The sequence below is a fragment of the Ixodes scapularis genome, unplaced genomic scaffold (genome assembly GCF_016920785.2).
Source record: "Ixodes scapularis isolate PalLabHiFi unplaced genomic scaffold, ASM1692078v2 ptg000800l_1__unscaffolded, whole genome shotgun sequence".
In the NCBI taxonomy this organism is placed as follows: Eukaryota; Metazoa; Arthropoda; class Arachnida; order Ixodida; family Ixodidae; genus Ixodes; species Ixodes scapularis.
Window position 1 is genome coordinate 1,471,020 of NW_024610039.1, and position 12,651 is coordinate 1,483,670.

Consider the following 12,651-nt stretch of genomic DNA (forward strand, 5'->3'; position numbering starts at 1 on the left):
CGTTTGGTTGGCTGAGCCAGCGTGTAGACTCCTCTTTTTCAAGTCTTCATGCTCCGCCCATCACTACTGGATTGGCTTGGCTGCTCGGCCGAACAGGTTCGCAAGCCTAATGTAGCGTACTGCGCCGTTTGGAGCTACCACCCATAGCACGGTCGTACGACGCGGCCTCAATGGGGCGTTTAAGCTTGCGAAAACATCCCTGCCACCGAAGCTAATTCGGCGGTAATGGAAAGTAGGAATTGTACACATCTACAAGCGGCGGCCGTTTTCTTGTTCGCTCTTGGAGCGTCGCTTCTGCGACGAGAAGGGGCGAGATTTCTGGTAATTTCTGCCCTCAGCCACTCTCGGCAAGGCCTCGGAGTCCCTTGGAGTACGTCCAGTTGCGGTAGGCTTAATACACATTGGTGAGAAAAAAGCAAAGTTACTAAAACACTCAGTTGGGAAACTCGCCGTAGAAACCTGGGCCGCTGGCGTCTACCGAGACCGAGCTAAATGCGACAACAGCGCCACTCTTTGTCAGTTGTCTGTACTGTGGTCACTTTGAGCTTTTTGAAAGTCTGTTTTTGCGTAAAAACAAACGGAAAAGACTTTTTGTATGAAATTCATTGGAATTTAATACAAAAAGAGGGGCGCATTATGTTTTTCAAATCTTTAGTTTCCAGGGTTATGCGGCACAATTAATATTGTCTTTATACAACCATGCCTCAGCTGTCCTTTCAGATAGCGCGTCCCGACCTAGGTGCATTTTAACTTCGGTAGGTCGACGCGGTGCGTCCGCGGGGGAGACGGGGGTGGCGCCCTTGTAACTTCTTCCACTGTATCTGTTCTTAAAGTCAAATTAGAAGTCACGTGCAGTTCCTCGAGTGGCCGCTGCGGGAGAAATGGTGGAGTTGTGTTCGTCATTAGCTCGGTGCTCGGAGACAGATTGGGGCCACTTTTTCAAAGCTGTCTTTATGGGAGTTTCTTAACTGAGTGTTTTAGTAACGTTGGGAAAAAGTAAAGAAAGAAAAAGGCTTAGCTCCTATGGAAACGCAGCGACGCCACCGGTCTTCAAACAACACGGCGCCGTTTCGCACGGGAGACAAGAGATGGCGCAACAAACGCCGCCATCGAACGAGCATAAGGTGCCGAGAGCAGGCCTTTTAGCAGACGATCTTTTCGACTCAAAAGCGGCGCGCGTTCCGCCGGCGGCGGCAGTCGCAGAAACAAAAAAGACAGGCGCGGTAACAGCAAGGAACTGCAGTTCCTTGTCTGCTATAGGGCTGGCTCTCGGCGTCGTCTGCTCGTTCATTGGCCGCATTTGGCGTCGCGACCGCTTGCGCTATCTCTTCTCTCCTGTGCGAAACGGTAACCTGTTGTTTGAAGACCGGTGGCGTCGCTGCGTTTCCATAGAAGCTAAGTCTTTTTCTTTCTTTACTTTTTCTTCAGGTAAATTCGCTCTTGGCAAATTTTACACAAAAAAAAAAATGCACCACCTGTGGGCAACGCTGCACAAAGTCGTAGCGCGATAGGTTAGGAAACCGAATTTTCCGGTAGATTTAAAAAGCCTGCCGTCTTCTTGAATCACTCGGTAATGTAGTGTGGAGTACCCTCCAACGGCACTCTTGCAGAACGTTAACGTGCCGTGCAATGGCACTCCACTCGCGTCTTCAAGTGCCGTCCGAATATCTTATGTAAAGCGAATTGTCAAAATGAGTTTTTCGAAGTCTTAGCGTAGCTTATTGAACATTGTAGCGCAGGTCGCTTCATAGGCAGCGGACCCGGGTTCGATCCACAGTGTGGGCTTACTTTCTTTAAATCATTTTCTCGAGCATTTTGTTTCGTAGAGGCATTTGGCGATATTTACGTCCTTTCTTTTTCACCATTAACACCGGGAAAAAAAAAGGATGTTGTCGACGAAACTTTTCTTAAAGCAGCGCTTCAACAACTGTTCAACTGGTTTTTAATTTGCACCGAACTTGAGCGCACTGAACGTAGTAACTTAAAAAAACTTTTCTTTTCGCAAAATTCGTTTTATTTTAAAAGTTATAGGTAACTTAGAATTACAAGAACAAACAAAAATAACCTCCTTCATGACGTTGTAGGTCCTGGCTTGAGTGGCCGCGAACTAGAGGAGTAGTGAGCTCATCGAGCGCTCACGGCTGCCGCACTCCGTGTCGACGACTCGAGAAAGCGCCACTAAAGCACGTGTTGGATAGGCTATATGCGGCGGACGGCCAGGGCGGCTTGCATTGCATTTGCTGCGCGATTAAGGACTAATTTGGCATAACACTTCATTGGTAACAAACTACAGCAAACACGGTGTAAAGATCAGTTCAGAACGGGAGCCACTTCGCGCTGCCATACCGCCAAATGGCCAAATCGCCAGCCAAGCCCGCGCCGAAAGCCTTCGGAACGCTCGGAACCGGTCGGATCCTCGAGCCGGTATACGACCGCAGCGCCGCCGCGTACATCCGGGACCTTTCTACGCTCGCTGTTCGTCGGAGCCTCATCCCTCTAGCTTTTTATAGTATGTGCAGTTTTTTCCGTCGCTTGGTGGCGGGTTTGTCGACGAGTCTTTTCTTGTTTCCGTACTTAATAAACTGCATTTGTTTCTTTTCTGATCTAAATTACCAAACCAAAACTATTTTCATACATAATTGAAACGGTTCGCGAGAGTTATATTTTGTATTTCGACTAACAAAAAAGGATTTAGCGGCTCTGACCAGTGGTAAGTCCAGGACCAAACACGTCACATATTGCGTGCTTTCGGCAACGGGGGTCGCCCTCGTTGGTGGAGGAGGTTTCCGCGTCTTCCAGTTAAAATGTGACTCACTGATATTTAGTTACTATTTCGTGCCCGCTGGCTTGCCCGAGCCCCAAGGGACGTGGAAACCGCAAAGAAGGTGGGCGCTTAAATATGATTGCAGGGCGGCTTTAACGAAATGGTATGGGCGTCCGATTCCGGAGGTACATGGGGGACAGCGGGGCTTGGTACGGGACAGAGGGGCTGGACGCTGCGAGGCGTCAAGTGCAACGGGGCCAAGTAGGTTAATAGTTTTGTAATTAGCAGCCACATACTGTTGCCGCGAGGTGGCATGAATGTATGCGGGGGGTTGGTTAACGAGCTCCCCAGGGGTACATGTGCTGTTCGACTTTCTTTCGGACGGTACTTGTAGGCGCGGGTGGAGTGCCGTTGAACGGCACTGTAGACAGCCAAAAAAAAAAAAAAACGACTGGTTTCCCACAACTTTCTTGAAGAGATCATGAACTGATTTTTTAACGACTTCCTCGTCAGCTTTCCTCCTCAGTACATAAGCAAAGTGAGAAACCATTTGGTCGTAATTTCACTGAAACGTAAAGTTCTGCCAGCACTCTGAGAGCCGACATGGAAAAGCCCTACATAAATTTCACACTTCACATTTTTGCAAGCGCTGACAGCCATGAAGGGAGCGACGAGACAAGCGATGGCGACCCTTTTTGCTATCTCTCAGCCACACGACGAGGCACACTGCATGAAAGCGACAGGAGCAAGCGGCCAATGCGATGAGCGACGTTTTCTAGTAATTCAAGAACCGAGCAGTGTTACAAGCGACAGTGAGAAATTTCCGTCCCTGTTGCCGATGCTCCTCTCGTTGCTCACTAAATCGCTGACATGCAGTCCAGCCTTCATTGTCTGAAAGCGAGAAACACGTGCCACGAGTGAGTGCCGTGCTGCCACTCACTTCCAAGTGCCTCTCATTTCAGGGCTACTCTGCCATTTGCTTCTAAGTCCTGCACGGGCCTCCTGCTCAGGCGCTTTGATGCCAATTACGAAACTAGCACAAACTCGTCAAGGGATTTTAGGCGGGGTAAGCCATCCGGTGTGTTTGCCGCACCACTCTCTTCGGTGCCTCGAAAGTCCACAGTCACTTCACACTAGCAAGTTGGGACGCCATGATGACAGCGGCACTTGCGCCTGCTTGTCTTATTCACTAGAGGTTCGAAGACCAACTGCAGACTTTCGACAGCATGACACTTTCGGTTTTGTAACATCATTGTTGCTTCCTTGGAACAACTCTTAATACATGGGAGGAACAGGATGGCAATTGCATCAGTGGGGAATACGTCCAGGCACTATGCCTGTACTAAAACTTGCTTGAGCACCTGTTTATTTATGATTATCTTTACACTTGCAGCGTTACCTCCGAGGCGGGGTTTCCCTACGAGAAAAAAAATTTCACTGGGCCATAGGCAAGGCCAAGTTCGACTCGCGCTGCTGATCCTGTTGTCCCGGTGCCTCTACAAAGGCGAGGACCTGGTCAATAGGACTGTGACAGGCCAACCTTCCAGGCGTGACAAAGCATGGTGCCGTGGGAGGAAGTCCATTACACCTGTCAAAGTGGATGCAATTGCAGGTGTGTGCCTTGCGGCATGTCCGCCTTCCCGGCTCTAAACTATGTAGCAATTGGCAGCTTCAGCATCGTGCATTATATAGGTTTTATAGACCATACGCCAAATAGCTCTTGGGTATCATCATCATGCCGCTCGGAGCCGACATGTGGTGGGTTTTGCTATTTTGAATGTGCTAATCCCACTATACCTCGTCTCGCCTCAGCATGAACTAACTGCGAAAGCTGTGCAAGCGCAAGCGGGTAGCCTTGGCTGGAGGATGGAACCGCAGTATGTGTGCGTCCACAGGTTTCCAAAGTCAACGGCAGAAGCTTCCGAGGGTGTCCCAAGCATGTACCAGCAACTTCGGGGGGATACATGGGCACTGCTATCTTGGAAGCACTTTCCAAGATTGAAGAAAGTGAACACAGTTGGCAAAAACTTGAGTCTTAAGGCCCGTTCACACTCTTGCAACCGTGTACGACCGAGAGAAACGAGATGTGTTAAAACTTCTTAAAAGTTCTCAGGACGAGGGTACACACTGGCATTCTGGCGCCATCTATGCGGTGACCCTGGAACTGCATTTTAGAAAAGCGAAGATTTCGCGGGATTTCCAAGGTCAAACGTGGGTAATACCTGTAAGAAAGGCTTGTTTATAACGTTGACAAGTTTTTCGAGCCAAGGAAGAAAGGATAATGCGCAAGAGAAATAGTAAATATGCCGGACCGCCAAGTTTACACTGCTACCCAATAGATGGCACCAGTGTGTCCTCTCGTTGTAAGAGGTTTTAAGGAACCCAGTTTTAAGAGGTGGCAAGACTGTGAACGGGCCTTTAGAGAACCATGCAGTGAACGGAAAACTTAACAGTTCATGCGCACTTGGCATTTCATCAGGTTGTCGGCAGGCTTCTTCACGATGTATAATATGTGTATTACATTGGTATTTGCTGATTTTTCTGGAAACAGGTGCCAGCAGGTATGAGCATAGACAATGGTAATTATATTCGTGCATCTGTACAACTTTTTTGTTATTTTATTTTAAAGCTTGCAATTTAGTTTTGAAAGAACTTCGTGGTTCCCATGGCGGAGTTGCAAACATTATATTGTTGCGCTCAAAACCAGTCCAAGGTCAGAACTAATGCGAGGGCATCTAAAACAATAATGTGACCAGAAACAATGTCATTTATTATGTTGTCAAGCTAGGCCTCGCAAAGAATAGCCAAATCTGGTCCACTAATACCCACCCACGTAGGAGGGTGTCTTCAGTGCCTATGCTTGTTGTTTAATTAGACCTTGAACATCATTCCTTACTACGGAGGACTTGCATTACGAATGAGTTTTCTAGTTAACGGTGATGTTCCTATTAACAAATCACTGTATTAGGTGGGTAGAAATTAAGAGTGAAGAAGTGAACTTTGGTCTTTAATGGCAAGTAGGTTCATATGGAATCATTTTGCTTCGGTGGAGGCTCAAGTATGCACGACTCTGAAGGGACTTTCCTTTGAGTCGACGGAGACAAGGGTACCGCAAGAGCCAGCGAGAGAAAGAGAACGGGACCATTTGTTGTCAACGCCTTGCCGCCTGCGTGGCTGCGCCCCAAACCGTGCAGTTTTTGCCGAGGTAAACAATTGGGCCATTTAAAATTTTTGCAGTGAATTTTTGAAAAAATGCAGCAGTGAAATTTGTGAGTTGCAGATAATGTCACAGGTAGGATAGATAACCTCTACATTCTCAGAGTTCTGTGGACTAAGGGGCTGCCCAAAGATTAGACAGCAGGATGGCGCCCCGCTACAGAGGACCAGAAAATGTCGTACCATAGCCTCCTTTATACTACTGACAAAACCTGGCAGATTGCCACGAGATGCGGTCGCCGAAATGGAAAAGGTGGAGTGGCATACAACGGGAAAGAGTCTCGCCGCAGCGGGCGCGAAACACGAAAAAAGTATGTTTTGGGTCCTCGCCACTGCAAAAGCTCTGTGCTGACGTCCAGGTTCTCCGAGGAATGGCTCTTTAATGCTCTGTGCTACCAAATCCTCACGCTCCAAATCTCTGACCAGGCACTCCATGACTCAATCGTCCAACTGTGAGGCTTTGTGAGTATAGAGGTGCTATGGTCATACTCTAAAATACTTTATTCTTTTTTTTTTTCGGGGGGAGAGCATCGTTTTGTTTGCATTCTTAAAAAAAGAGGGTTAGACTGTTATGACTAAATTGGTGCGGACAACCACTAACAACCTCTGCTTGCTGTAGTCAGGGCCTACGCTATTCTTATCAATGCCGATCTTCGCAAAAGAAAACAAGATAGGGGAGGGGACAAGAGCGGAGGAAAGCCGTGCCGTTTGCGTGGTCGATGTAACTACTTATGCTAAAGAAAATCCCATGTACCGTATATTGCGGGCTATAGTCCGCGGACTATGGCCCGGATGTTTAAAAGTTGAAATTTTTGGCTGTGCGAACTATCTACGCGTGTGGACTCTACAGGAATTGTTTTTCAATATCGTTGATTATGACGAGTCGGGACGGATGTTGTGAATAAAAGAGTATGCTATTGATAATTTATGTATATATAGGTTTTTTTGTGAACTAAGAAAACATACATATGTCAGGGTGTGCAGCTTATGAGAAGAATTTCGTGTCGACTAAGCACCAGGCGCAGACTATGCACTGGGTGAGGACTATGCAGCGGGCGTGGATTATCTAAGCAAAAACTTTCATTTTTGACCCCAAATTTGCCTCTGCGGACTATACACCGGGTGCGGACTATAGTCCGGAAAATACGGTAACTATGGTTGTTTACGATAAATCTCTTTGAAAGTGTGTCAACACTATGCCAATCTGTAAACATAATTTTTTTTTAAGCTGGAGACCAAGTGAGGTAGGTATCATCTGCTGTCTTCTCAACTGGTTATTTCAATATTTTATTAGGAGTACTTGACCATGACTTAAAACAAACCAAAGACCAGATTCGGGCTCATGTTGGATGGCGATTCTTTACTGCCGAATTTCAGAAACATTTATCTAAGCAAAGATGATAAACAAATTACTATTAGATTTAGTGTCCCGCCATTTCTGCATGCAAAAGACGCCTATATCTGTACAGCACACGAAAAGTTATAGGATACTTTGTAATGCAGAGATGCATTATTTTGTTACTCAGATGGAAAATTGGGATGATTACTACCTTGTAGTAGGCCTTGTACATGAAGCGTTCCCTCACATGCACACAGATGTTAAACCAAGCTTTAAGCCCCCTCTAAATTCCATCGTGACTTGCTTTCGTTAGAACTAAAAAGGGAGCACAATAAGACGGGGACGAGAAGGGAAGAAACAAGCGATCACTACCAACTAGTTTATTCAGAAGAAAAGTCTTCCTTTCCTTCGTTGTCCCTGTCTTAACGGACTCGTTTTTTCATTGCAGCCTCGAAGCAGCTTGCCCAGCAAAGAATTTTATAATGCTTTCTTTGACTGTACTAGACACTTTCAGTAGATAAGCCCCAGTCTTGCCTAGCACCTAGCTTATACAGGGTGCTGCAGAACAGGTTCAGCTAGACTTGGTACCCTCCACTCTTTCCTCAGTAAGAACCGTGCCCCTTGTGCTTCAAGTGCTCTCAGTGCACTTACTGATTTATTACTTACGTTCCCTTTGAACCTTAAATCAATATTCTTTTAAAAGAAAAAGTAGACAATAGCAGCAGCAGCCTCCTCCGCCCCTCCACTCTCTATCTCTCTCCATGGGAATATTTTAGGTTCCTCCTGATGTCTAAAATAATTTTGAATGCAATAGTCTGCATTTTTATGGTGTCCATCTGTAACCTGATACATCATCAGGGCGTCTACCAACCTGAAATTCTCAGGGAAATCGTCAAAAAGTTGGCTTCATCAGGGAAAATGACCACTGAAAGTGGAACGCCGATACGGAACAAAGCTTGACGGTTGCGCGTGAGCACGACTATGCTGAATAACGTTTCCGAATTATGATCCTTCGACCCAGAAGCGGTCAGGAAGTTTTTATCAAAATAGCCAAGGGAAATTCTTGAAATTTCAAGGAATTTTAAATCAGTCATTTGGTAGACACCCTGATGCACTGGTTCCACCATACCTAACACTTCACAATGAAGTGAGAATTGGGGAAAGCGAAATATAGAAAGGCAGCAATGGGCGTCTGCCTCACTTGCCTTCACTATGCTGCATGGACTTTCCCTCTATGACACTGTGGGCACTTAACATGACCTCGACAATTTTACTTTGCCCACCTACAACTTCGTCTGACTTCCAGAACTTATTTCTTATCATTGGCTTTTTCTCTCAGGACCCAGTAAAGACTTTCGGGAACCCAGCGTTACTTTTCACTGGAAAGCACCCATGGACATCTGGCAGCATGTGCATTGTCTGCGAGGACCTATGATTCGACGTAGTGGACTTTTCAGCAAGAATCTCTTGGGTATTAGCCATGTACTGGCATAGAAAGGTCAGTATGTGGGGGGGGGGGGGGGAATCGACAAAGCACACTTTCTGTGCTGGGGCACCCTCGTGGGTAAAAAAATACAAAGATTTCTGTAAGAGCTGTGGAAGTTGTGACAGCACTCGGAGCACATTCCTAGAACAGGGAGAAAGAATTACAATAACGGTTACTGTTTTAATGTTTTCCATATGTATTTGGTGAATATTCTAGCTATAATACAAAGGTATGTGTGTTCCATTGTGTATCCAAACTTCTGTTAGATTTTTTTTTGTGCGTCTGTTAATCTGAGGGCCCAAGCCATAAATGAAGAAACTGCAAAAAGAAAAACAAAGCTTTGAAAAAAACAGCAAGCAGGCAAACAAAGCTTTTAGGAAACTTGTCTTTTTTTATTCTATTTAATCCTCAACACCAAGCAGGCAAAGGAAGCCTTCACAAAACTTCTCATTGTAATTTATTTTCGTTCTCGTCTAATAGTTATACCAGCTTTGTGTATTAGTATTATTTCTTATGATGTTATTTGTTTAGTTATTGTGTTAAAACCCCTGTAATAAGCCGAAGCAGGCTTTTGAGCCAATATGTATCAGATTAGTTTCTAATAAAGTAATTGTTTTAAATAGTCGTGGTTTGTTTTGCAGTAACTGCACGGCTGGATGGTAGGACTCATGAAGTTGCATTTACACAAATGGCGGTGATATGAGCCGAGACAAAACAGCATCTTTATTGTTAAATTTGAAGATTCCTGCAATTTATTGCCACCACCTGCCCACTCAAAGCAGGCATGAAGCAACAGAACATGCTTGTTCACACCGGCTCTTGCCAATAGTCTAGACATGTAATAAGAAAGATATACAACCTATTGAAAATGATAAGTATAATCAAACTAATAGAAAGTTAAGATGCCGGTTAAAAAAAATGTATACCTTTGTTTTGTTGTGCGCAAATTCCAATGTAACAGAACAATGCTGTCCTGAAAGCTTTTTTTTGTGTTTCATGACAAATTTTAGAGCAGCATTCAGTTCAGCATCGTTAAGACCATCATCGTTCATTTTTCCATGTTCCATTACAGGAAATTGTAAGGTATCAGTTCTGAATTTTGGCGCTTACACTTGCAGACAATTGATGTTACCGCTTCTTTTCGGTGGAATCGAAGTTTCCGTTTCAACTTTTATACTTTCACACTGTTGATAATACTACCCTTAGCAAAAAGAGGCCGTACTTCAAACGAAGTTGAAATATATTTAGTACGAATATTCATTTTGTATTTATTCTGTATTATTTTTGCCGCATTCGAAATACGCACGTAAGGTATTCAAAATACATTATAAATGTGCATCAAAAAATATTTTATATATACCAAAAATATTATCCTTTCACACTCAAGATGCCATTTGTGCATTAAAAACCGGTTACACAACTTTTTTTTATTTTCGATTTTGTCAGCAAATGGTGTCTCTGTGGTATTTGAAGGCACTACTAGATACATCTCACAAAGCTACATTAGAAACGAACACAAACACAAACGCTATGACGCACTTTTTTTTTTTTTATTTACATAAAATGGGCACTATGTACATGGTTAAAAACACATATTGACGTAGGGAGTGCTCAGCGTTCCAGTTTGACAAAACAGCACCCATCACCTCTGGCTTCGAAGGGACCTTGGCGCTTTGAGACGCGCTGCCAAATCAGACCATCGATCTAATTCACAACTTTTCGCTGGCTCAACGAGGCTGGTCGTACTCATGAAGCTTTCTTCAAAGTGGCGCCACGCCGGCTTGCCCCCTTCAAGAATCAAGAGGTGATCTGTGCGGGATTTCCATATTGCATGCAACCCGAGCAAAGCAAGTACTTCATAACATTTACTGTCGGGGCCAGTGCCGAATTCGAGGTATTTTGCACTGTGCCAGTCCATGTACAAATCAACTTGCAGTTTAGAGCGTAAGTCCGCCCAGAACAGTTCTGCATTTGGGCAGAAGATGAAGACATGCTGCAGAGTCTCTGGCGTTGGACACAGTGCGCAGTTCAAATTCCACGGAACAAAAAATCCTTTTTTCTCCTGCCACGTCTTCACTGGCAGTACTTCGGTATGAAAGCAAATAAAGAAGTCCATTGCAGCTTTTCGGAGGGGATAATTTCGGAGGCGCTTAAAGACTGTGGATTTCTCACTGGTCCCTTTGAAGGAGCGATAAAGTGGCGGTGGAAAGACAGTGTCTATGGTGTCCCAATATAGCGCTTTTCTTTTCACTTTGCTCAGGTATTGCCGAGAGAAGCGCGCTTCAAAAAATTTAATGGCATCAGCGATTTCTTTATAGAACCTCAGTACTGCACTTGACGTCGCTCCTTCCAGGGTTACAACAAGCCAGGGGGCTAAAAAACGTCCGCCAAGTTTTACGAATGATCTTACTATGACCGAGTTACGCTGGTCACGAAAAAATAAAAACCTTTGAACTTTTAGCTTGATCTCAAGATTCACGACTCCGAAACCTCCTTTGGCTTGACTGATAAAAATGTTTGCGCGTCTCATGCGTTCAAAACTAGAATTCCAGACGAAGGTAGCACAAAAACGATGCATCTTATGGACTTCGCTTGCATGACACGGCACAACCTGAGCCGCATACCATACGGTAGGGAAAAAAACGGAGTTGCAAACAAAGGCACGGTTTAGCATAGAAAGGTTTCGGCCGCGCCAGTCCAGCACTTTGGCCCTCAAACTGTTGAGATGAATTCCTCCCTTGCCAGTACTTAAGCAGTGAGGTTCTAGACTAACACTAAGGTAGTTTTGGATACTTGAGCTCCAGGTAATATTTATAAAACGCTCTGGCTTTACATCAAAATTTCCTAGCCACGCGCCTGTAGATTTCTCGTGATTCATTTCAGCCCCAGACACTTCACAAAAATCAAGGAGGTGTTGTACGGCCAGGACAACCTCATGTCTAGATGCAGCAACAACAGTAACGTCATCTGCGTATGCTAATATTTTCGTTGCATTTCTGGCAAGGGAGACTCCCTGAATTCTATTATCGTTAATAATCTTTCTACACACAGGCTCAAGATAAAGTGAGAAAAGTATTGGCGAGAGCGGGCAGCCTTGTCTAACAGAGGCTTGCACTGCTATCTTTTCAGTTACTATTCCATTGATCAATAATCGCGTGGATATATCTTTATAGCACAGCTTAATATATTTGGCTATAGTTCTCCCGACACCAGAGGCCTCGAGTACACTGAACAGAAAAGAATGCGAAACCCTGTCGAAGGCTTTACTTAAATCAATTTGTAGCACTGCTGCGGATAAGCCTGTCGCTTCAGCGGTTTCGGTAAGTATACGCATATTGTGAACGTTGGAGGTGATGGACCTCCCTTTAAAGCCATAGGCCTGGTGGTCACCTACAACAAACTTAAGACCCATCTCCAAGCGTTTTGCTAGAATTCTCGCCAGTAGTTTGTAATCAGTGGTGAGGAGACTGATTGGCCTTAAATTGCTCGATGTGAGAGAGTCGGAGTTCGTGTTTTTCTTTTTAATAAGGACCGTTAGTGCCTGTCGCATAGAAGGTGGAAGTAAATTTCTTTGAAGGATGTCAGCAAACACGTCACATAGCATTGGAGCTAAAATATCAGCGAACTTTTTATAGAAGGCTGAGCCTAGACCATCCACCCCGGGGGATTTTCGCGTTGGTAGCTCTTTTATAGCCCTCTCGATTTCAGCTTTCGTGATCTTTTTGTTCATGCGTTTCCTTACACTTGAGGGGATCTTTGGGAGCTCTTTGAACCACTCATCCAGCGGGATGTCTGCCGCCTCGTCTTTCCTAGTAAATAGTTGTTGGAAAACTCTTACGAGTTCCT